This window comes from Paroedura picta, chromosome 7, assembly GCF_049243985.1.
Source record: "Paroedura picta isolate Pp20150507F chromosome 7, Ppicta_v3.0, whole genome shotgun sequence".
NCBI lineage: Eukaryota > Metazoa > Chordata > Lepidosauria > Squamata > Gekkonidae > Paroedura > Paroedura picta.
In genome coordinates, this window is record NC_135375.1 from 81,688,822 (window position 1) to 81,713,315 (window position 24,494).

Here is a 24,494-nt window from a genome sequence, read left to right on the forward strand (position 1 = left end):
TCATGAAGCCATTTTTTATTGCTAACATAATCATGTTTAGATTATTCTTCTGTGAAAGAAAGATCACTTCCAAGAATCCTTTGTGTTGGAAGAAGACGATGAAGAAGAGCAGCAGCAGCCAGGCCAGATTTCCCTCAGTTTATTCCCTTGTGAAGATGAAGATGGCTAGTGGAGATTTGTTTGGAGATATTTTACTACCAGACACATCTAAAATGGCATTTACTCAGCGATGGCTCGCTTATAGTTAACCTTTCACACAGACTTCGGGGCTGGGGAAAACATTTAAAAGTCATAAAAAGCTCACAGAAAAAGCAATGTTTAACAAAAAGCCATAAAACCACACAGCTCAGACACTGGCTGAACAGCAGCCTTAGCAATATTTCCACTTAAATAAATGCTGTGTTAAGATCAAAGAGAAAAGCGGCTAGCTCTACCATGTGTTCTCATCCAGATAGCAGCAGATCACTTCAATGCTCTGGATGCCAGAAGGCAACAATGTGTCCTGCAGAAGTCCAGAAAGTGATGCAGTTAGCCACCAGTACAATCAGCCTGCCAATTGGAAGCTACAAGACAATACTCAACAAGAATACTGTAAGATTTTCCAGAGACACTAAAGTTGTCCATGATCACAGGCGAGGAAAAAGAGTCCCCTTTTTCATGCTAGTGAACTGTTATGACTGGAGTCCTTAAGAGGGATGAAGTTCCTATGTTATAATCTCACATTTAACATAATTATTGCAGTAGATTATTAGAATAAGCAGAGGTGGGGGTTTTTTGTAGGAATATGGGCAGGTAAGGTTTTTTTGGGTAGGTTTAATAATACATCCATAGCATAACCTTCAAAAGTAATAAGAGAATGTTTCTATCTCTACTTACAGTAAGTATCCCAAGCCTTACTGGCCTGTTCTTGTCAGATCTTGGAAGCTGGGGCAGGGGAATCAGCCCTGGTTAGTACTTGGATGGGAGACCATCAAGGACTTCTAGAGTCCCTAGGCAAAGGCTATCAATGGCAAAACCCTCTATCTGTCTCTTGCTTTGAAAACCCTACTGGGTTTCCATAAATCTGCTATAATTTAATGGCGGGGAGGGAGGGGGGGAAATCTTTCAATCTGTTTCCACTGACCTAAGAAAAACAATAATGGAGTTCCCATCTATGCAGTTGCAACACTGATCTGGTTGAGGATGAGATATTGTTTGGTTACATCTTGGAATTTCATCAAGTAGCTTCAGACAATTTATTGTTCTCAGAGTGACATAGGAACATCATGTTGAATAGCATGCTAAAGTTGCCAGATGGTTCTCTCCCTTCCCCTAGTACTGAAAGCATTTACCTGGAAACTGGGATCTAGAATTATTTGACTATCCAATGCAAATACATAGAAAAGTAGGTCAGCATTTTGGCCAGCTAATCAACAGCTTTTCTTTAAATCATCATTTAGCTGGACAATCAAGTTTCCTGGATTGCAGCCATATGCCCTTTACTAGCAGGCTAGCTGGCAGTCAGAGAGCTTTAAAATTTCCTCTCTACTGTACAAATTGCAGTTGGATAAATGAAACAGCTGAAATGCCTGCCAACCTCTTTTTCATCTACATTATAAATGGGACAAACTTGCCATCTTTAAAAATGTGTCACTTACCTCATGATGTGGAAATAATAGGGAAAGTGTGAAAAATGTTTCTTCCCGCATAGACACAACACTGTATCATGTTTGCTAGTGGCTCATCTTCACTTCAAACAATAAGTAGATAATGTTTACACAAAACTATTAAGACAATTTCCACATCTCCTTATCAAGTAAATAGGACTTAATGGCAGAAAAGCCATCTTGACCACATTAGGGTTTTTTTTTTGTTATCGTTCTCTTGTAATTGCTAAACAGCTCTCTGTAAATATGACTGCTACCTCTACACACTTCCCCTCTGAGATAAAATTTTCCCTTAAAGAAGCGTTCCCTCACAGATTGAGCTTGCCGTGCAGCATGATTTTCTTAATTATAAAATGTTCACTGTCTCACCCTGTCACTGCTAAATCTTTTTAGCTTTAACTCAGCCTTGGAACTTTCTGAGAAGGTGTAGAGCAGGGGTAGTCAAACTGCGGCCCTCCAGATGTCCATGAACTACAATTCCCAGAAGCCCCTGCCAGCATTCGCTGGCAGGGGCTCCTGGGAATTGTAGTTCATGGACATCTGGAGGGCCGCAGTTTGACTACCCCTGGTGTAGAGCCTTCTTTTCATAAAATCCTTTGTTAGAATGGCAGTGAGCCTTTTTTAACAATGAAGCTTTCATTTTACATAGAAGAACAAGATAACTGGAATAAGGAATCAATTTTTTTCATGCAAATCAGTTCTTTTACAGTTTAAATTCATTGTTACAGGCTTTTTAGATGTTTATAGGCTTTTCTTCATATGTTGAAATTTCTTTTAAAATTAGAGGTTTCATTACAGTGTTTATTCCCACAACATGTCTGATTTTCTTACATTTAAAAATCTTTTTGAGTTCTACCGAACTACTCCCCTTAGTACCACCGCTTCTTCCCTTCCTAGAGGAACCAGTATCCCACTGCCTACTGAGGAGTCTTGAAGAACTTCCACACACACAAACACATGAGTCTGAGGAAATACACACTCCTGATTCCCCCTTTAGAATGCTTCTAAGGAGAGGAGGTTCCTTGCCAAGTTAAAACTGGGCAACGATCCTCCTCTCCTTAAAAGCATTCTCCTACCAATTTGTCCCAAGTAGAGAGTTAACACCTCACTGGTCCAACGTCTTCATCTGTGCAAGATAGGTAATTATATAATCTTCACTGACAACCCGCAAACACTTGCCATTTCCAATCTTATTTTCCCCTGCCACACCTGCAGTATAATTGCTTAGTGTTCTGTCTGGGTCTTAATGGTTAAATAAATCTAAAACCCTTGTTTTAAAAAGTATTTGTTTTCTGACTTGGATTCCTAAAGGGCTTAATTACCTTGTAAACTGTGCAAACACAGATCTGTGGTTATCTCCCTTCTGCAAGCTGATTCCCCAATTTTCTCAGAGCTTTGAAATCCCCACAGCCAAATATCTATCCTAATTGTCCAGACACTGTGTGGATTATTGAGAGTAGACAACTCACTTCTCTAACTAGAGTTTCTCCTCAGAGTGGATGGTCAGCTAAGGATCTGTCAGACTGCTCTTTGGACCACCATCCAAATCAGAATCAATCTCAGCACACAACTAGAATATATAAACTTTCTCTCAACTATTGCTGGCCTATCAAAACACTCAAAGTAGCCTCCACTCTGGTTCACTCTGCCAAGTGAAAATGATTAACCCTTCACTTTCTATTGCTGTTATTACAGCACTTGGAACCTGACTTGCAAAGTGCTGTCAATCATAGTAGGCAGCCTTGGGGGTGTTTGTGTGTGTTTTAAAAGAGCATTCACTTCTACAAACTTGTATTGTTGTTCAGCCTCAAAAGTTAACAAAGCTCAGAATTCAATTTCTCCTAAAGTGGTATAAACCACTGTACCACTGCAACCAGTGATAGATTTTTCTGAATAAATATGTAGACAGCTCTCAAGTATGCAGCCTGCACTAATGGAAACAGAATTTATATTGTTCAGTACAAATCTGCACCATGCAGCTATGTGTTTCAGGGCAAGACTGCCTCAAACACGTTATCTATCTGTCTGTTCTCTATAAGAAAACAAAAATCTGGTATACCCAATTTGTGAGAAAGAGTTGCACATTGCTTCAGTCTATGCTACCATAGCATGTATACCTTTACATTTTGACATCTTGAGAGCTAAGGGGAAAAAATCTGAATGCAGGAAACAGATTCTGCAGTATAGAAAGGTAAGTGCAATACTTGGGCAGAAACTTGCATAGACATATCATAGGTAGGACTGCCAACATGTTTGGATATTGAACTAATCTTGAGAGTTCATACTGATTTTCAGTGTTATATAGCTAGCATATTATTATTAAATGCATCGCAGCATACTAATTTTGTCCAAATATTTATTTATATTTAAACAACAAATTCTTGAAAATGCTGCATATGTCTACAGCATTGAAGGTTTTTTATAGCATTACCATAAACTTCCCAATTTTCAATTGAAAAACATGAGAAACCCCTTGGATTTTTTTTTTCATAGTGACCAGAAGGAATGAATATAATGCTTTGTAAGACCAGATTTTTCTCACTGAAAAGGAGAAAATACTTCCCAGGCATTTTTTTCCAAGGCCCCTGCAGATTTGCACATTTTTCTATTGGAAAAAATTGAAGAGTTCTCAAAAATCCCATTTCCTTCTCCCCAGCTTTTCAGGCCTTCACATCTCTAGTTTCCCCATAACTAAAAGAATTTTACACTCTACAGTATTCTTGAAAGATTATACATACTGTATGGGATTTTCCATGTCACAGATGTTATTTAAGCAATCCTTGAGCAGCACTAAAACAACAATAACCATTGTCCACAGTTACAGATGGGTGGCTGTCTTGGTTGGAACCAATAGCACAAAGTTTGAGTTCAATGGCATAAGACCAACAAGGTTTAATTCTGGGTATGAGAACTGAATAATTCAACATGTGTAGTAATGTAAGAACCCAATATCTGTTTTATTAATAAAATAGTTTGTTACTTCACTGTGGTTTTATGATTGTAAATGTATGCTTACTGTAGAGCTCCCTGATGAACACCACATAAAGAACAGTTCAGTGAACTGTTCATATTTATAGAAAAATGATTATTGGTAAAAATAATAAACCATCATTTAAAAAATATTTTCACTTTTCACAACAAAAATGAATGTTTGAAATTAGTATATCAAACCTTCTAATGATTACAGTATCCTGGTTTAAATAGTTAATGTTAAAAAAATCTTTTGATATTCAATAGGTCAACTGAGCATATAGTTTGACAAAAAATGCTAACTGCTGGTTTAAGTCTCAAGCAATCAGAGCTAGTAGAACTGTACAAATATTATCAGACCGACCCAAGATGAAAACTAAGCAAGAGCAATCAAACATGAAAAAAATGCTGATATTAAAAGACAGTTACTGAAAACTTTCTGAAGCCATGTTAGTCCATATATTAACTGCACAAAGGCTTTTGGCAAACTTCTCTGCTTTACAAATAGGCAAAAATGTCTTTGATCAAAGGTACTAATTAGGCAAGCAACGGGAAAGATGTAGGCTTTGAACATCTATCAAAGTATCAGACATGAAACACACAAGTACATCTGTGAACAGAGAGCTATGCAGCTTGTGTATATTTAAATCATTCTAGGCAAAGACATCTAGTATTCCTTTATGGTTCCAAAATAGGGTCAATTCAGTCCAAATTAATTTAGTAGATGCCGAATCACTCAGAGCCAGTTTGGTGTAGTGGTTAGGAGTGCGGACTTCTAATCTGGCATGCCAGGTTCGATTCTGCGCTCCCCCACATGCAACCATCTGGGTGACCTTGGGCTCGCCATGGCACTGATAAAACTGTTCTGACCGGGCAGTGATATCAGGGCTCTCTCAGCCTCACCCACCCCACAGGGTGTCTGTTGTGGGGAGAGGAATGGGAAGGCGACTGTAAGCCGCTTTGAGCCTCCTTCGGGTAGGGAAAAGTGGCATATAAGAACCAACTCTTCTTCTTCTCAAATACCAGTATCGGTATAGGGATTTAGGTTTGGCAAGGTTCAGGATTCCCAAATCAATTCCGCTCCATTATACCATACGGAACCATTAAAGTCTATGGGGAATCTAGCCTATTTATTCTGTGGTCTGGTGGGACAGGAATAGAAGCACCAAATTTCTGGCAAAACTGCTGGAACCTCTCCTCAAAAGGACCCCCATGTTTAAAAAAGATTGGATCAGGAGGTCCAATTTTATGGGCACCCAAAGAAGATATCCCCTTCCTACGTTGTTACCAGTGGGGAAAACGGCTAGGCAGCAGCAGGAGCCTAGCAGAATGTCCCAGAGACTCTCTGCAGAGAAAGTGAAGGGGGGGTGTGTGTGCATTTTGCAAGGCCAGCCCACCCAGCAGCAGGACCAATGCAATACTGCCCAGCAGAACCAGTGCCACTGTAACAGTGCCAATCCATAAGGACCAAGTTCATATCAGAAAATCACTGAAGTAGAAACTAAAGAAGAGGAATTTCTCCAAACCCAAACAACAGTAGCAATTAAACAAGAGAGAATTTTTTAATAGAAAAAAAAGATCAAACCAGTTGAAATGTTTTTCAGAAATGATCTAAATAACCACAAGTCCACATTTATAAGCCAGGCAGCAGCAAAAATCAAAACAAAAAACCTATAGCCACACGGTCACCAAAATGAGACTCAAACAGCAACTGGAAGTTCAGTCAGTCCCTTGCTTTTATGACCTCTGGCCATTCAACAGAAGAATTTCAAAAATGAGGCAAACTTCTGTGATGTGTTAAAGAGCAGTTCCCCCCAAAACCTAAATTTCTATTTGCCAAATTCTTTTTTTTTAAGTTTGCTAAGTCAAATTGCACATCCATGTATCTCACATATTCCATTTGTTTCTCAGATAAACTAATCCAGGGATGCACAACATACAAACTTCTGCCAACTTAGGCTCTTCTCCTGACAAGATCTGGGGTGGAAAATTTACCAAAATGGAAAAGAAAAATAAAGCAATGAAAATGTTCAATTTCTAAAGATTCATAAAACAGCAACAAAGAGATGACAATGCCAACATAGTATTAGGCAACCTAAGCAGTTTCAAAGTTGTAATGAATGTTTTTTTCATTTTCCTTAGTACTTGTATAACATAGTACATGTACTTTTTATTGATTTATAAATAGGGGTAGGAGAGCAGTAATACATATAATAATCCATTTTTAATGAATGTTAAATATAATAAATGTTTTAAAATCAAATCATGAATTCACACGATTAGCTAATCTGGTCATATCAAAACAAAAGCTATTTTTTAAATGTATATGTCTCCACTCAAATGGTAGATGGGATATTATAGTCACCAATCTATGGAACTAATAAATAGCACGTTGAGATACCCCAGTGACCTCTACAGATGAGAGTGAAATCACTAAAACAGATAAACCAACATCCCAGAATGAATGGGATGAAATTAATTCAAAAGAAATTCCGTCTATACATCAGGAAGAAGTTCCTGACAGTTAGAGCGGTTTCTCAGTGGAACAGGCTTCCTCAGGAGGTAGTAGGTTCTCCATCTTTGGAAATTTTTAAACAGAGGCTGGATAGCCATCTGACAGAGAGGCTGATTCAGTGAAGGCGTAAGGGGGTGACAGGTTACAGTGGATGAGCGATAGGGTTGTGAGTGTCCTGCATAGTGCATGCGGTTAGGCTAGATGACCCATGGGGTTCCTTCCAACTTTATTATTCTTTGATGATGATTCCATCAACAATAAAATAACTAAATGTGGCCTATGATGCACTATTCTTCAATAAAGTATTATTCCAGTAAAAATAATCCCACATAAAGCTTTACATTTGGTAGGATCTAACATTTAAATGACACTTAATTGGAGTGGCTCATTGAATATTTTGGTTCCTGTAATAGTTGCTATTGGTCAGTAAAGTAACATGGGGCTTTTAAAACTAAAATGTGACAAATCACTTAATGCTCTATTTGGGACACTTGGTAATTAAAAGAAAACCTACTTCTGATTCTTTCTTCCCCAAAACATGTATCACTGGACAGCACAGAGGGGTCTTTTTTAATGGACAGAAGCCAGATCAGGCAAGGGGAGCCCTCTGGCACTCGGGCTGCTCCAGACTTTTGAAGAAATGCTAGTAATATCTGTCTATAATCTTACCTGAATGCATGAAGCTACCTTATACCAAATCATTTTGCTGGTTATCAAGGTCGGTACTGTCAACTCTGTTTGGCAGCAACCCTTCAGGTTACCTACTACCTGTTCCTTTTACCTAGAGATAACCAGGAATTATACCTAGGACCTTCTGCCACAACTTTTTCCCAAGGACTGGTTCACCTCACTTGGGGGCACATATTGAAGCCATTAGTTGATAAAAAGGTCCGAATTATCTACTTTGCATCCAATACAGATGCCCTACCATTGTATCATAGCCTCTCCTTGAAAATGTTTCTTTTATTTTAATTCATTTTTGCACTTTGTGCATTAACTGTTATTAAGCTATACAAGGCAGACCATGCTTGTAAACAGGCTACTGCTAACTACAGATGCTTTCATATACTTTGCTCATGCTGTTAAATTCCTGCTGGAGCTTACCTAGTTTAAACGGAGTTTCCAATACACATTACTTTTCAATGGGCAACTCTCTCTTTACTATATATAAATGGGCTAAACTATTTTGTTTCCAATAACTTTACAACTGCTACATATTCTGCATACTGTATATATATATCCATAAGTGATGTTTTTCCTTCTCTGGATTTAGAATTCATTTTTATCACTGAAAGAGGGAATCTAGCAATAAATTAACCCTCACCCACGGTTTTTGAATTAAATGGGCCAGATTCAGACTGATGTTTTCCCTGAATGGCTTCTGCTTACAAGGTGCAGTTTTCCTTCCCCAGCAGCCTCAGACAGACCTGAAATCCGTTCCTGAGGGACAGAACATTTTAAAATGACTTTTAAAAAGAAGGCATTTTAGAATGAAGAATACCTAAATGCCTTTGTTTCCTTTTAGGTCATAGGCTAGGCACAACAGTGTACCAGAAAGAACATGACAATTTTAGAAACTAGCAATGTTTATTGTTGTTAGTTTAGAAGTTTAAAACTGTTTTGGTTTGCTTATACTTCTAGTTCATGAAGGAATTAATATCAATATATCAGAGTGCTAAAATATTAAAACTGGATATATGTATACATGGAGCTTCACTAGTTCAATTTTTATACCCCAAACTTGTTCTAAACTGCAAACCTTGCTTAAATACATTAAAATAACTTTATAATACAAGTACTCCAGTCCCACAGCCTCATATCTGACTGTTAAGCTGCAACACCGAAAGAACTGCAAGTTATGGTGAGTTACATTTCTAAAAGAAAGAATCAGTGATATTGCTCATTGCTATATGCCTGACACTCAACTTTGTTAGGGAGGAGTCTGTGAATTGTTCAATGGATGTTATCATAAACAGAAAAGGATGACAAAGGCAATCTTTTTGGGCATTGGCATTGGGCATTGAATAACACCTATTCTAGCTCAGTTCTGTATGGAAATACAGAATTCCTTGAAGTTTTGAAACCTGTAAACTTGGGCAAAACAACTATTTGTAGCATTTTTTTTTACTAAGCTTTATCACTTATATCTTAGCTGGCACACAGTCATAGGTTTAAAAATACAAATGTATTAGCCTATGTACAAACTGAGCTGTGAAGACATCCAATGGTAGAAAGGGTGCATGGCAAAATGCTATATCCTGTGTTACCTAAGCACATACATTTTAGTTTTAAAGGCAAACAGAGGAAGGCAATAAGTAAACAATAAGCAAGAAAGGTCTTATGCATTCTTGTCATGAAAATCACAACACACTCTAAATATCTTCATACTACAGATTTTGAGTATCGTACAATGCATTCCCACTCATTCCAAGAGAAAATGCTTCATACTTCAGTTCCCCCTCCTAAAACTCCCCCAAAGTTTCTAGTTCCCCCTACTTTTCTTCCAAATGTCCTGTTAATTTTCACTGCTTCAACTCTGTTAAGGCTTGGTTCCTACATCTTAAGCCTGTTCTACCTTACATGTTCCTCCAACTAATCTATAGAACTATAGCCATCTAGAATGCATATTGCACATCTAGAATAAGGCATCTATGCAAAGAGCCAACCTCAGTATAACAACTAAATAAAACTGGAACTGTTTCACTGTCCCTCATACACATCCCCCCCCCCAGCCATCAGTTTCTTCCCTCTACAGAGAAACAGTCTGTTGCTCTTCTTTCCTATCCCTTCCTAAAAGCGGCCTTTGTGTGGCTAGCTGAAGCATTCCACTGGCCATTCAACAAAAGCCTCCCCAAACTGCTTCTCTTTAACTTTCTCTCTTTTTCTCACCGCCCCCCCCCCCCCGCCCTGCCTCCATTTAATACACAGCAAAAAAGCAGTTTCATTAAACCCTTCTTCCAGGAGCTGCAACATCCCACAAAATACCGAAACACAGCATCAAAGTAAGGTAAGCTGTTCCTTAACCACTTGGATACTCCAGAATCAATTTTAAAACGTCCATCAAAAACTTGTTTCAGAAAGAGTTCCTTAAAACAAAAACTGGCCCTGTTCTTCACAGTGGATCTGTATGATAAGCTAAATAGCTATTAATGAAATGGTTTCTAAAACGTTGCTAAAACCATGTTTAGTCATATGAAAGTCTTTATAATAATGAGACCACAAAAGCCTACAGGGGAGGAGAAAGTAAAATAGAGTTCCTATTCTCTAATTTTTAGACAGATTCCACCAATAGTACATAGACTTTTGCTAGACTGTGGTCTAAAAGGGTAGAAAAGCAAAACAGTTCTAAATTTTGCATCAGCAGTAAGATATCAGAACTTGTTAAGCCACCCTTCAATAAAATGTTTCCTATACATGGCTTCCTTTCCTTTCCTTTGAGGGTGGAAAAAGACAAAACAATTTGCATTTACAGCTTAGTAACTCTGTCCCTTTAACTTTTTCCTTTTCTCTTTTTATGGTGGATATAAATGGCACCAAACTGTCAACTCACATACAGGCTGAGTGCTACCTATACAAATAGGTCTATTTCTGACGGGCCATAAAACAATTACTGCTGAAATTCCTATAATCCCCTTTGATATAACCAGCTTGCCTGCAAGGCTTCAAAGCTATCCTTTTTTACTAGTCTTGGGATACTGCTAAAGAAAAAAGACCTTCAATGGATGTAGACAAGATAAAGCATTTCCGTTTTCCCTCTCAGTGTACCAAAAAGGAACACATACCATTTCAAGAATTAGAACAACTGTTGGTTAATGAGTATTTCTAAATTTCATTGTAGTTCCTCAGGCCACAATGGCAGAATAAGCCTACTGTCTACTATATTTCATTTTCAACTACTTTAAAAAACACTTCTAAATATTTTTGGCTGCATTAATAATTCCACATATTTTGTCAATACTATTAAGACACTGATATTTAGCTAAAACCACTTAGCTACAAAAATCACAAAAAAGATTAGATGCAAAATCAGTAACAAGTTTTCAAGAGGAGGATAACCTTCAACCTGGAATACATAACTTGAAGTGGGGGGGGGGGGGGAGATGATATGCAACTCAAGACATGCAAGTTTTAAATAAGCTTGTTAAAATAAACACCTTCCTAGCAGCAAACATACTGCTGTGCAAGAAAACATATCCAGGAAACAGTAAATACAGGCTACAGAAAGGGAGAATGTCAAGTACATCCCAGAGAAACACAATGAGAAGAGAATATTTACTGTGTTCTTAGACATTATTCATCACAATAATATGAATTTCAGACCAGACTATTGGATTTAAATTCTAAGAGGATAGCAAGGATTATGTAAGAACTTTCACAGATAAATAAAAAAACCCACAAATAACATGCAGACAGTAAGAGGATTACAGTTCTAAGGCACCTTTTAAATATTTTTCTACCCACAGGGAACTACTTAACTGTGAAAAGCACCTGTACAAATTAAGAACCGTGCTAGGTACAACAACACATTAGGAAAAAGCCATGCTATCAGGCCTTGCCCATGTGGTGATGCCTTTTAAGTGTTCTCCAGGTTCCAGGGTAACCACAGTGGGATTATTTTCTATGGGTACTTCTAAAATAAGCAAAAAGGAAAAGCAAATGGATGGTGTAGGGTATGCAAGTATCAATAAATAGGTAAATGGAGAATGCAGTAATTATTAGTAAGGGGGTGAGTATTTTTACAATTTAAGAATAAGAAGCCCCAGCGGAAAGATCAGCTCTGTTGGGTTTCACAGTAGAAATTTAGGTTTATTCCTTTCTCAGTCCAAATCCTTAAGCATTTTATCAACAGAGTTCGAGAAGGTTGGTCTATAAGTACAAGGAGTAAAAACATTTTTGCATGTCACACTTTGCAGATTCCTAACAAAATCCAACTGTTCACAAGTATGTCTCTTTGGTGTTTCAATGTTGTCCAAAATGATTTTGAGAGAAGAGTCTTTGAAAAGCAACAATCCTTCAAACATATCGGAGATTTTTAAAATTAAATATTCTGAGATAAAAAACCATCTACTATGTTTGTGGACACAGGTCTGATCACAACACAGCACTTTCTCTATGAGGTTGTACTTGAATAGCTGAAAAACTGTAAAAAAATGAAATTTTTAATGAATAATGAAATTTGACTATAAACAAGTATGCAGAAATCCTCAAATAACTTTACAGGAGAATATTCCGAATTTGACAGGACTAATATATAACTGGCTCATTTTCCTGATGACTTAATTAGCTGGTTTTAAATATAGGCAATTGAATCTAACTTATAAAGACTTTAGTGTTTAAGATTACATTTTCATTTTCAGACAGAGCCAATCTCAATTTAAAACAGCATCTAATTCTGGGTATTTCTTATTGTAGAGATTTATAAAACTCAGCAAAAATTAGGAAACCAGATTGGATTGAACTCACAACTTTCCACAGGGCACATCCACTCATGCAAGACAGGAAACAACTTGTGCTGATTTCCCCTTCCTATGGCAGACTTCCTTGCCTTTGTAGAAGGCACAGAGGGTTGGAATGAGAAGGGGCAGGCAGGGAAGATTTATTATGCAAACAGAACTCAGTTCCTGGTCTGCTGGGTTTACCCAGAAATTTCAACAGAAGAAATTTCATTAGAGATCACTAAGCCCATGCTGAAAGTGTGTTTAACCTTTTCTAACCATGGTCCTCAAGTTTAAATAATACAAATACTTAAATCTCAAAAGCTGAACTTCATCATTATTAAAACTGCATCTACTCCATCTTTCCAGATATTGTAAATCATGCAACTTTATATATGTATCCTTTAAAAATCATTAACATTCATGTACAGTATTTAAAACGTACCAAGAAGGGTTTTAAAAATTAACTGAGGAATTTTATCATGGTAACAAAGCAAGCTGTCAGAAAAGATAACCCCAACAAACTCCCAACTTTGCAATTTCATATTGTAACTTTTAGGGGTCTTATTTTATTGTCCAGCATCTGAAATGCATAGAAAGCTAGAGAAATGTATATGTATGCACATCTTCCATGTTTATGCCATCAATAATTTCTGCCCATCTGCTGCTTAATCACCGTGGTGATGGTAGGGAAGTCTAACACATTTTGCCCCAAATTACTATGCTTATGTAATTTCTTTTGCAATGGGTCCAGTAGGAAAAAGTACATCAGCAACCAATACCTTCTATCTTTAAGGCAGAAACAAGAGCACAGGGAAGTGATTTAGCAGACTACTCAGCTGCTTCCAGTTATTAAATTATCACAGCCATAGCACTGTTGTTTGCTGATATGAAGAAAAGACTTACTCCATAGCCTACCTTCCAATTAATATAAGATGTGTTGATGTGTTTACTTTAACTGGCTAATGTGGGTTACCACAGAAAAACATCAGAATGTACCTTGAGTAAGAGATCAGGCATGACAACATGCAAATTTAACTGGACAAACTCAGGACATCTTTTAATGTACCTATTGGTTAAGTGTGTCCCTACAGTGACTAAATATTCCCACTGTTACCTGAAGGAGAAACCCAAAGCTGGACAAATCCACAGAATTCTATAATACCAAGTTGAAAAATCTTTTGTGGTATTTTAGAAAGCACATTTAAATAACACAAGAGACTGATATCATACATTTTACTTGGTTATTAGATTCTGGACAAGCCACTAAATGACAAGCATTTTAGTGACCGTGAGAACTACTTTAGAAACAAAGTAGAGGTATACTCAGTATTTGTATCATGAAATATAGCCACAATCCTCTTGTGGCTGAGCTCACAGAAAACTTTCACGAGCATTAAAACATTACTGACATGTGAGCAATGGATGCTTCACAGTGGGAACAACACTGCAGGACAATCACACAGGTGGGACCTTCCCCATGAACATGCAGAATGTGAGTGTGTGGAGCCCATGTGCAATTCTTGACCAAATAGTTCCAACCACAGTTTAAGACTATCTCTGTACTAATCTGGCTTCAAAATGATGTAATATGTTTATACAGATTTGAGGGGAGGAGATCACATACTGTTGATATTTAGGATAAGACTATTGTGATCCGCCACGAGCCTACAGGGAGTGGCGGGAAATAAATCTAATTAATAATAATAATAATAATAATAATAATAATAATAATAATAATAATAATATTATAATAGTTAGCACACACACAAACAATGTAACTGCCAACATAAAACTCTGTATCAGTGGCAAAATTCCTAACTGCTGGTCCCTCCCTAGTAACTACCATGAACATGTAAAAATGCATGTTACAAATTACAGTGTTCCTCCTCCCTCGTGATGTTACGCAGTGAGCCCCATGGCAAAAGCAGAACATAGCTGAGTCCAAATCTATTAGCCAAAATGATGAACCCTAATTTTACCACTTTCTGAATATCAAATGTTATTCAGAACTTTTCCACACAGGGCTACATCAATGTGCCAATGTTACTGTCTACTAAAAGAGAGGCAGAAAAGAAGGTGTATAATCTTAGTTCTTATGAAGTTCTTATGAAGTTTTACTCACTCCTATAGTTTGTATCCAAACTGAACAGCTTGTATCCAAATCAGTGTTTCTGTGGATCATGACCTTCTTGCCTCCCTCCTTCCATGGCAACCTGAGCCCTCCCGCCCGACCCCGCTGCCTCCAAATCCTGTTCATGCACAGAGGGAACTTTCTATAACAGGTTTTTTGGGGAGAGATTGGGGGCTGCCGCAAGAAAGGAGACAAGAAAACCATGATCTGCAGAAGTCCTAGGACGTGGAAATACTTGCCTGAATCTAAGCCAATGTTCTTGCAAAATATAGCAAGCTATTATGTCATTGACTCTTATAAAGTAGACTTAACTCACTGAAGATTGAAGACACTACAACTCTCCTATGATATACTGTTCTTCACCCAGAACTGATTACCTGTAAAAGGTTCACAATTTAAGACTCCTTTCTAGAAAGATGGCAGTGATGCTGGTTGGAGAGGGTGATCTTCCATTCTGTCGTCTGGAAGACAGCTAAGAAACAATATTCAATCCAATTAGAAATGAGTAAGGTTTAACATTATTTCTCATACTTTGAAAAAAGTGATGCATTACTGGAACTGCTTATATAATTAAATTATTCTATATTTATTATTGTTTCATACATTCTATGCTGCAAAATAAATTTTAAAACATCAGTAGGGCTGTGACATTGCAACTGATCTCTGAAACAACTTACAATAGGCTTAAAAGAAAATAAGCCTATAGACTTCTGTAGTTCCTAAATAAACTTAAAGTATGGTGGCATCATTCTATTCATTTCATATTCAGCTTAGAGATAGGTGACTATTAGATCCATGGCATACAATTAATTTCTAAAAGGGACATTATTTTTGCTGACCCCCCCCCCCTTCCTATGCTTCTTTGGTCTTGGCTCCAGACTTCACATTTTGACCGGATTAAATTTTTCTTCTTTTATACATGATTTCTTCTCCACAGCAGCTGAAATCCTGTTCCAGGGAAGAGGGGGTATCTCCTTCTGGAACAGGATGGGGGGGGGCATTTTGCCGGAGGAATGAGGCAGGGAAGTGATACTTTGTGGATAGGAATGTTTGCATCCAAGGAAACATTAGAATGGATCCAGCCCTGAGTACCAACATGGATATCTGCTAATCCATCATTTACTAACCTATTACTTACGCCTCAATTAACTACCTGAAATTTAAGACCTGACAGTTTTCATTAACCTGTAAAGGTATTCAAGGAAGCCTAGCTGAAGGACAGCCACTTCTTGATTACCATTTGTAGTACAATTTTAACTTGAAAAGATTGCTGTGAGCTACAATTGGATGAAATTTCCTGCATGGTGAGAATTCTGAAAATTTGAAATTACCAGAATTATTTGAGGACGGTATTAGAGATGGGATCAGAAAAATAAAGATATTAGCAGGGGATTCTTGGATCAGAAAATAAAGACAATGGGCTTGGAAGAAATAATGCCTAAGGACTTGGAATATTCTTGTGCAAAAGACAACGAAACTTCTATATTCACTTGAAGAAATGGAGGAGAACCAAGAATAAGATTCGTGAGAGCTATAATATCAGCTGCAGGAAGAAAAAGAACTAGATAATATGGAACAAGATGACATAACTTGAATGGTTGAAAAAGAGGGTAGAAGTGGTAGAAATGTCAAATTTACTAACTAGGAAATAACCATACTATTTGTAACTAGTTGGAAAACTTCTATAGACTTTCTGCATTTTCTAAACAAAAATAAAATGATTTATGGGTTTGAAAACTAAAAGGAAAATATGCAAGAATAGGAAAAAAGTTTTACAATTTTATGTATTGTGTAATAAATATCAAGAATAATTCCTATATTATTCCTTTTGATTATTTATAAAATAATATTTTAAATAATATTTAAATAATATTTTATTAAAAAATTTAAACTACAAAGAGAACTCCTGACTCAGAGGCGGTTTGGCAAAATCAACATAGAAAGGTAGCATGAAAGCAAGCCACAAAGCATACTAACATAACAGGCCAATAAGCAATAGAAGCTATAGAGAAGAAGAGAAAGTTGCCTTCCTCTAGAGCCATTCTACTCACACTACTTCACATCCAGGCCTCAGCCATCTGTCTAACACAGAGACAGTGGCTCAATTCAGCCCACATATCAAGCCAGGTAAAATCAGAGTCCAATAGCACCTTTAAGACCAACAAAGATTTATTCAAGGCGTGAGCTTTCGAGTGCAAGCACCCTTCGTTGGGGTGCTTGCACTCAAAAGCTCACACCTTGAATAAATCTTTGTTGGTCTTAAAGGTGCTACTTCAGACCAACACGGCTACTCATTTGAATATATCAAGCCATGGTTGAAGCTGAGCTATATAGTTTAGCATCATGTCTGAAGTGGCATACCAGAGCTGTGGACTTTATTTTGCTTTCTGAAGGCATCTGCACAGGAGTTCTAAACCACTGTATGGATTTATGCTTGAAGTATCAAGCCACTGACTGGATTAGAGAACAATACCTACTAATTCAAACCATGAACTGGCATATTGTCAGAAAGTCTTCTGAAAGCTATTTCAGATGGCTAGTGACACAACCAGAGTTTCCTGATAAATGTACACTCAAAGACTTGCATCTGGTCTTGGCTGCCTACTAAATGCTCTGCATGACACAGATGCTACCATTCAAACTTCATATTTGTAGGTGTACACATAAATATTATGTATAGAATAAAGCATTAACTACTTAAAGGCATAGGGCTGATTTCAAACTTTCATGTTTTTAATTAATGTGTAGCAACTCTATGCAGGGAGATATTTGCATTCAGGTTATTCACATATGGCCAAGCTGTGACTTTCCAGATGTCCACAGAGTATAATTCCCATGAACCTCTGCCAGCACATACTGGCCGGGGCTCATGGAAACTGTAGTCCATGTACATCTGGAGAGCCACAGTTTGCCCCCCCCCCCGACATATGGAAACCTTTCATACAAGAACTTTTAAATAAGCCTAATTATCAGATCTGTAGTACTTTTAAAATATTTCCTAGATTTTTAGAAACTGGGCTCTGAGTTAAAGCATGGTTAAGATGTACTTTTGCTCATACTGAAGCCTTAAAAAACACACCTTTATTATAATAGGCTCAAACACAGAAGGAACATAGAAGATAACAGGGTACTGCTTTTTGGATCAAGAACTAAAGTTTTCATTGCATTGCAGAGGGTAGAAATCAAAGTTCCTACCAAATAACAAGGTTTAATCTCCGCTTAATCTAAAAAGAGAAACATAATTTATTACTTTATTTCTCATACAAGTCTTGCTTATACCAAATTTTAGGGTATGTTCTTACCCCTTGTTCTAAAGGAAGGGTTAAATTCAAGCTCCGTGTCATGCATCTACTTGTTATAACTACCTGTCTGTGCAATAGAAGCATGCAGGCATTTTGAAAGTTAAGGCAAGACAGAAAATTTAAATCATCAACATTAATTGGTTTTACAGGACAATAAAACCTGTTAAATTAACAGCTCCTAGATCAAATAGACTAAAACTCCTACAAATATACAGCTATATCCATTTGCATCTAACTATAATCAAACCAAAGCTGGGTTTAACAATTTATAAAAAGCAGCTGTAATTCTGAAATATGTACCTTTTTCAGAGCATAATTTTCAAATAAATATTAAGGGACATGAAAAACAAAGCAGCCACAGTATGAACAAAGACATCCTTATGGGATACATTTTTTCCTCTCAGCAAAGAATGACATTCCTAAAGTTTAAGTGCCAAACTAGACAAGATGGGGCAGCCACCTTTATTCATGTATCTGTCCCCTTCATGTAAAAAAATGTGAAGGCTTAACTCTCTTCCAACAAAATGTATACACTGATGAGGATAACTGAATATCCCCCCTTACCTAATCACACTATTATTTCAGCCATTTTCCCCTTCAGCCTGGTTCCAATACTGCAAGTAAAGGTTCAGCTCCCCTTGCACACAAGCCATATGTGGGTGAGTGTATGTGTGCATAATTCTTCCCATGTTTTAGAAGTGAACAAAGGTAACAGCTCATAATATCTCTAGGTTACAGTCCTAAACAGAGTTAAACTAATTTAGGATTGCTGTTTTCAAGTGCCTTAGATACATCTAATTCTCTACACATAATTGATCTGAAAATATCCCAGACGTAATATTTTTTAAAATGAAAGGATGTACCGACAATCAACACATCACTGTTCTTCTCACTAAGTTCTTATAGCATAATTGCTTTAAAAATTATCAGGTAAATTCAGTAATCAAAGAACACATGAAAAAAGAGGAAACAAAAGTGTTCTTTAAATCTTGTTCTAATCTATGAAATCTTACAACTCTTAGGGTTGAGTCCCATCAGCTATGAATGCAACCAATGTTCACAGACACTGGTCTTTCACACCTTTCCCCTCCCTCATTAACCCTTTTAATCACCATAAAGCTGATGAGAAATGCAACAGAACAGCAACAGAATTTCAAACCATTACCAATTTCAGTCAAGAACAAATCTGTTCTTTAAACCTTCTTTAAAAACATGTTTTTTTTTCCTCAGCAGAGTTATTAAGTATTATTATTATCCAAAGCTGCAGTTTTCATCCAAGTTGTGAATTTTGAATTGCCTTATATAAAATTCAGCAAATTATTAACAGATTAAGAAGCACGGTAGCATTAAAACTTTAAAATACCCAAAGCCGTTTACATGCTTTATAAAACCTTACTATCTCATATCTTAACTTTGTGGAACGTTCAATAGGAAATGAAATACATATCCAGCCAAACAGTTACTAGCAGTTACTAGCAAAAAGAAACCAAGTGACTTACACAAAATCCCTAAGCATATGATCACATATTTTGCAGTCAAACATCTACTAGAATTATGAATATGAACTGAATTCAATGCAGTTATTAAACTACTGGAAGCAAGAACAGGTAACTGCCTATTACTCAGGCATGTCGCAGCAGCCCCAATAGCCTAGCTCAATCCAGGCTTATGAGACCCTGGGAGGTAAACAGGGTTAAGGACAGTCAGTACTTTGGATGGGAGACCACCAAGGAAGATTGCTGGTTGCTATGCAGAGGAAGGCAGTGGCAACCCACCTGGCTTATCTCCTGCCTGTAATGTCCCATGGATGGGTTCACTATGAGTTGGTTGCTACTTGTCCTGTGTTGTTCTTATACATTAGCGATCCCCAACCTGTGGGCCGCGGACCACATGTGGTCCTTCGACTAATTGGAGGTGGGCCCCAAAGGACGCCTTCTCCCCTCCCCCAGCCCTTTACTTCATCCCCCCCAGCCCTTTACAACACACTTCATTGTTGTGGCGTGTCTGTATCTTATTTTGAAGGGATGTTTAAACATTACCATAGCAATCAGAGAGCGCTAGGGCAGTGGTTGAGAGTAGAGGAGTAAACTACCCCCCCACCGGGCCTCAGTAAAAGGCGTTGAGTGGTCCCCGGTGATAAAAAGGTTGGGGACCACTGTTATACATGACACAGTCATCACTTTGAGCATCTCAAATGCAGCCAACATAACAAAACAGATTCAACAGTATATCTGAACAAATGTTTTGGAGCAACTCTTGACCAAAGCCATACTAAGCTCTTGGACAAGCATGTTAGAGATGTTCTAACCTAAAGAATCAGGTTTTCTAAGGATGTCACTAGCACTTACAGCATAAACATAGTGTCATTTACACTGGGGTATGAACCTGTAAGGCCCATTATGCACGGGGGGAATAGCGCACATTCGGGGTGTAATGGCGGTGACTAAAATCACGATAACACACGGTGCCGGCTGCAACCGGCCGCAGATTCGGTGCATGCCGCCGAAAAAGCCGCGTTAGCGAAACGCGGAAGAAAGCACAGCTTCCGGGTGACTGGGGCGCAACCAGAAGCGGCGCCGGGGTAGCTGCATGCATAATGGGTTACTTTGGGTTTTGCCGCTGTTGCGTCCCATCCCATGCATAAGCGGTTTGCTTCGCTTCTTCCCCCTCCGCGTTTTCCCTGTGACCCGAAATCGCAGGTTCGGCGGCCATGCATAATGGGCCTAAGTGAAGCACTAGGCAGCTTAGAATCAAATCTGGTTTTAATCTGGAAAGTTACATTTTAATTCTAGCAATTGTCCTTTATGTTTCCCACATATATGTTCGTTTTACTTGTGATCATTCTGAAAATGCTCAGTCTACTGTTAAGGGAATATTCAGCAAGAACTGAACTATGGCAGATTGAGTTGACCTGTGACTGGCTTACAACTCCAAAGGGAAACATCAGAGAGAGAGACTTGAATGCCCCCAATTTTCCATCCACTCAGCACTCCTATTTCTGTTGAGTAGTGGCCTATAGAGACAAGACAACAAAACAATCTCGGCAAGCCATTGTTTGTGTGAACCATGGTCTCCAAATCTGATTTGCTAGCCAATCTCAAGCCATGTGGTCAATTTGGACATCATGAAAAATCACACTAAAGTATCCTTAGTGATGTTTTGATGCGATACCTGAGTTTAGCTCTGCTATAGCCAAAGCACTCACTGGTCAAAATAACACAAACATTTGTTACAGCTGTTTAAATGCAAACACTAACCAATCTCTAAGACCGCACACAGAATTTTGTATATTTTTACAATATGCAGGTTTTGAATCCTGAGAATAACCACATATACCAACTGATTATCCAGAATATCTCCTCTACCAGGTTGAGGTCGTTCTGAACCACCGCTTCCCACTGGCCTCCAAGCCTCCTTTGGATGACAATCATTACAGACCCGCCCCAACCACTGGGCCTCAGTATGAGAATCAATGTTTCTAGTATTCTACCATTCTACAATGTTTATTTTTCCTGTTTCATATAAATAGCCCTGAACCTCTGGGAAGGGTGGTATATAAATAAAAATTAATAAATTAAAAGCTAGACACAACCTCTAAGGATTTCAGTGAAGATACAATGGGGAACATCTGAGCTGAAATACAGTGGCACCTAAATGTGAGCTGAAACACCGTAGTATCTAAATGAATAGAAAACCAAGCTTAAATAAAGAATCATCTTATTTAAGTCTATGAAAACATTAATCTAACCAAGACTCCCACCAGTGAATGCTAAATGCTTTAACAAAGCATTGCAAAGTTTGGCTTCTCAAACTATAAATACATAAAGAAACTTAGCCTTTTATATACTATATATATATATATATATATATATATATATATATAGAAGATAGATATAGATATATAGATACAACACATACACACACACACACACAATTGGTGAGAGAATGCAACTGACAGATGAGATAAATACTATTCAATATTTCTGATTTAAAAAAAACATGGCTTATAGGCTAGTTCTAAAGGCTCTTTTTCATTGACTGTTAGCATTTTGCACCATATTGCTCTTTCCCAAAAGTAGGAAGCTAGGCCAAGGCAGGCAGGATGCAGCTTCATTATATTTCAGCTGCAATTATCGGCTAGTGGAAGTAATGACTGTGATGCCCCCTTACCTCCCATTCCATGGATCTGTCAGGATAACTTTGCTAACACTATTTTGAGGATCACTAAACTAGACTATACAATCATTTAGTCTTTCATATGTTTACAAGATTCCAGTTGAATGAACAATGCACTACTTTTTAGTTTCACCAAGCACCAGTCTCGGACGGGCGGTCTAGAAATATAATAAATATCTGACTAATAATAATAATAATAATAATAATAATAATAATAATAAGCTTGCTCCATGAAGACCTGTGCAAGTTAATAAAAGGTTATTCTTCCAACTTATATTTTATGAACAAAATCAATGATGCTGTTACAATGCATGTAATAGAGGGGGTACTGAAGTCTCAGAATAGCTTAGCAGCTAATCAGCTACACCTTTACTTATAAACTGTATTAGTTACACCTAGAAATTAAAATCATAAATGGATATTTATCGCATTTTATTCTGTATCCTTGATTGGCAGCTGTCAGCTGACTGGAAGCTATTGTGCTGCAACAATATGGTACTCTACATCAGGGGTAGTCAACCTGGGGTCCTCCAGATGTTCATGGACTACAATTCCCACGAGCCCCTGTCAGCAAACGCTGGCAGGGGATCATGGGAATTGTAGTCCATGAACATCTGGAGGACCACAGGTTAAGTACCCCTGCTCTACATTGTGGGTTTGAACCACTGCAAGTAAATAAACAGATTTAAATGCATCACTACAGATAAATAGTTTTAGTACATTGTATTTTGCCAGAATTATGGAATTTGCTACTCTACTCAATAGATGAAATGGTCACAACACAGCCAGCCTACCAGGGGACTAGGAGGACATGCAATGTTTGTGTCAATTTTACTGCATTAATAAAAATCAAGAACAAATAGTAGGATATGTAAGCAACACCAGTACGAATGCAGGTGTGAAAACATTTACTAGTTATGGAACACCTGACCTTGATTGGATGCAAAAGCAAAATTTCTTCCTTTTTGATTATTAGAATGTGGAAGGAAATATCCCAAGGTGGAGGTTAACTATTACAAACACATCCTCTCCTCTCCTATTTTGCAGCAAGCCATCCAAAAGGAAGAGAAAGAGGCCCATCTAATCCACCTGCTACCTAGCCTTCCCATTTTAAAACTCCATTAGACAAACCTCTATGGAAGAGGAATGAGGGAAGAACAGGGCCCTTCCATTAAGCAACAGAGACACAATGCCCTTTTCTCACCTTTCCCCAAGATTTTCCCAGCAATGCCACAATTGAGGACCTGCCACCAACTTCCATCTCACCCAGCTGGAAAGAGGCAACACCCCCCACCCGCCCACCCACCTGTTGCTTCTATGTCAATCCAAGGTCTACTTCTGATATTTCCTCCCCAGAACACCAACAGAGCCAGCAGGAAGGAACAGCCAGCGCAACAGGAAGACTGCTTTACAATCTTCACTTTGGTTTACAATACAACACTTTGTTGTATGTGGTTTGTATTAAGACGTTTAAACATTTTAAACAAAATAGGTAACCCTGAGGAAGGATGGTGGGGAAATAACAGCATCATCATGATTTCACGACAGAGGCACAGGACTGAGGTAAACAAATACACAGCTCCTGACTTTCTGAATACTTCAATGAAGCCAAATGTGACTGTGCAGTAGACAGCTTGTGAGTTTTGTAGCATGACAAGAATCAGCACCTTCATTTGTTCATATCCTACCAAATAATCGACAAGATTGAGCTTTAACAAATTGGTTGATTCAGGAAGTACAGCTAAATAAAATAAATAAATAAATAAAGTAATTAATTCAAAACTAAGCTTCTAGTTTTGAAAGGAAGTTTAGAGCTTGTGGCAAATGATTCTGTGCAAGGTGTAAGTCAGACGATATGCTGAAGGCAGTTGGCCAAGGGCAAGTTGTTTCTTGTCCTGGAAGAAACAGGTTCCCTACATAAACTGTTACCTGTATTTAGGTAACGAAATATTAATTCATTTAGTTAATAACTCACTCAAAAAACAAATCAAACCAACTCTCAACATGACCCCTCCGGGTCCATTTACCAAGTGCCTCAAGCAACACCACTAAATAAGCTAACACATGCCAAGTGGGGCATAACCATGCACCCTTGCACCAAAACAGAACAGGAACACAAAACATATTATTTGAAAGAAAAAGATACAATCATCCACAAATATGAATAATGAATAATAATTTCAAACATTTCAGGAGAACAGAGCAAGTCAGTATCAGAATGGGGAGAACGGCTACTTCTTTCAGAACCACCTCTGTGAAAAGCAATAAGGAAGAACTGAGAAACAAATTGAATTAATTGAAAATTCTGTTCTATTA

At 37.8% G+C, this 24,494-nt stretch overlaps 1 protein-coding gene across 10 annotated transcripts in view; it reads right to left on the reverse strand.

The window, feature by feature from the left end:
- The window catches only part of MLLT3 (MLLT3 super elongation complex subunit), a 131,760-nt gene that overhangs the window by 94,334 nt on the left and 12,932 nt on the right, over positions 1-24,494 (reverse strand). The window contains exon 2 of one of the 10 annotated variants that reach the window (XM_077345195.1): positions 15,078-15,172. The exons of the other annotated variants lie outside the window; for them this stretch is intronic. The gene's annotated coding sequence lies outside the window, so the exon portion shown is untranslated. The remainder of the gene's footprint in view (positions 1-15,077; positions 15,173-24,494) is intronic. 10 annotated transcript variants of the gene reach the window in all.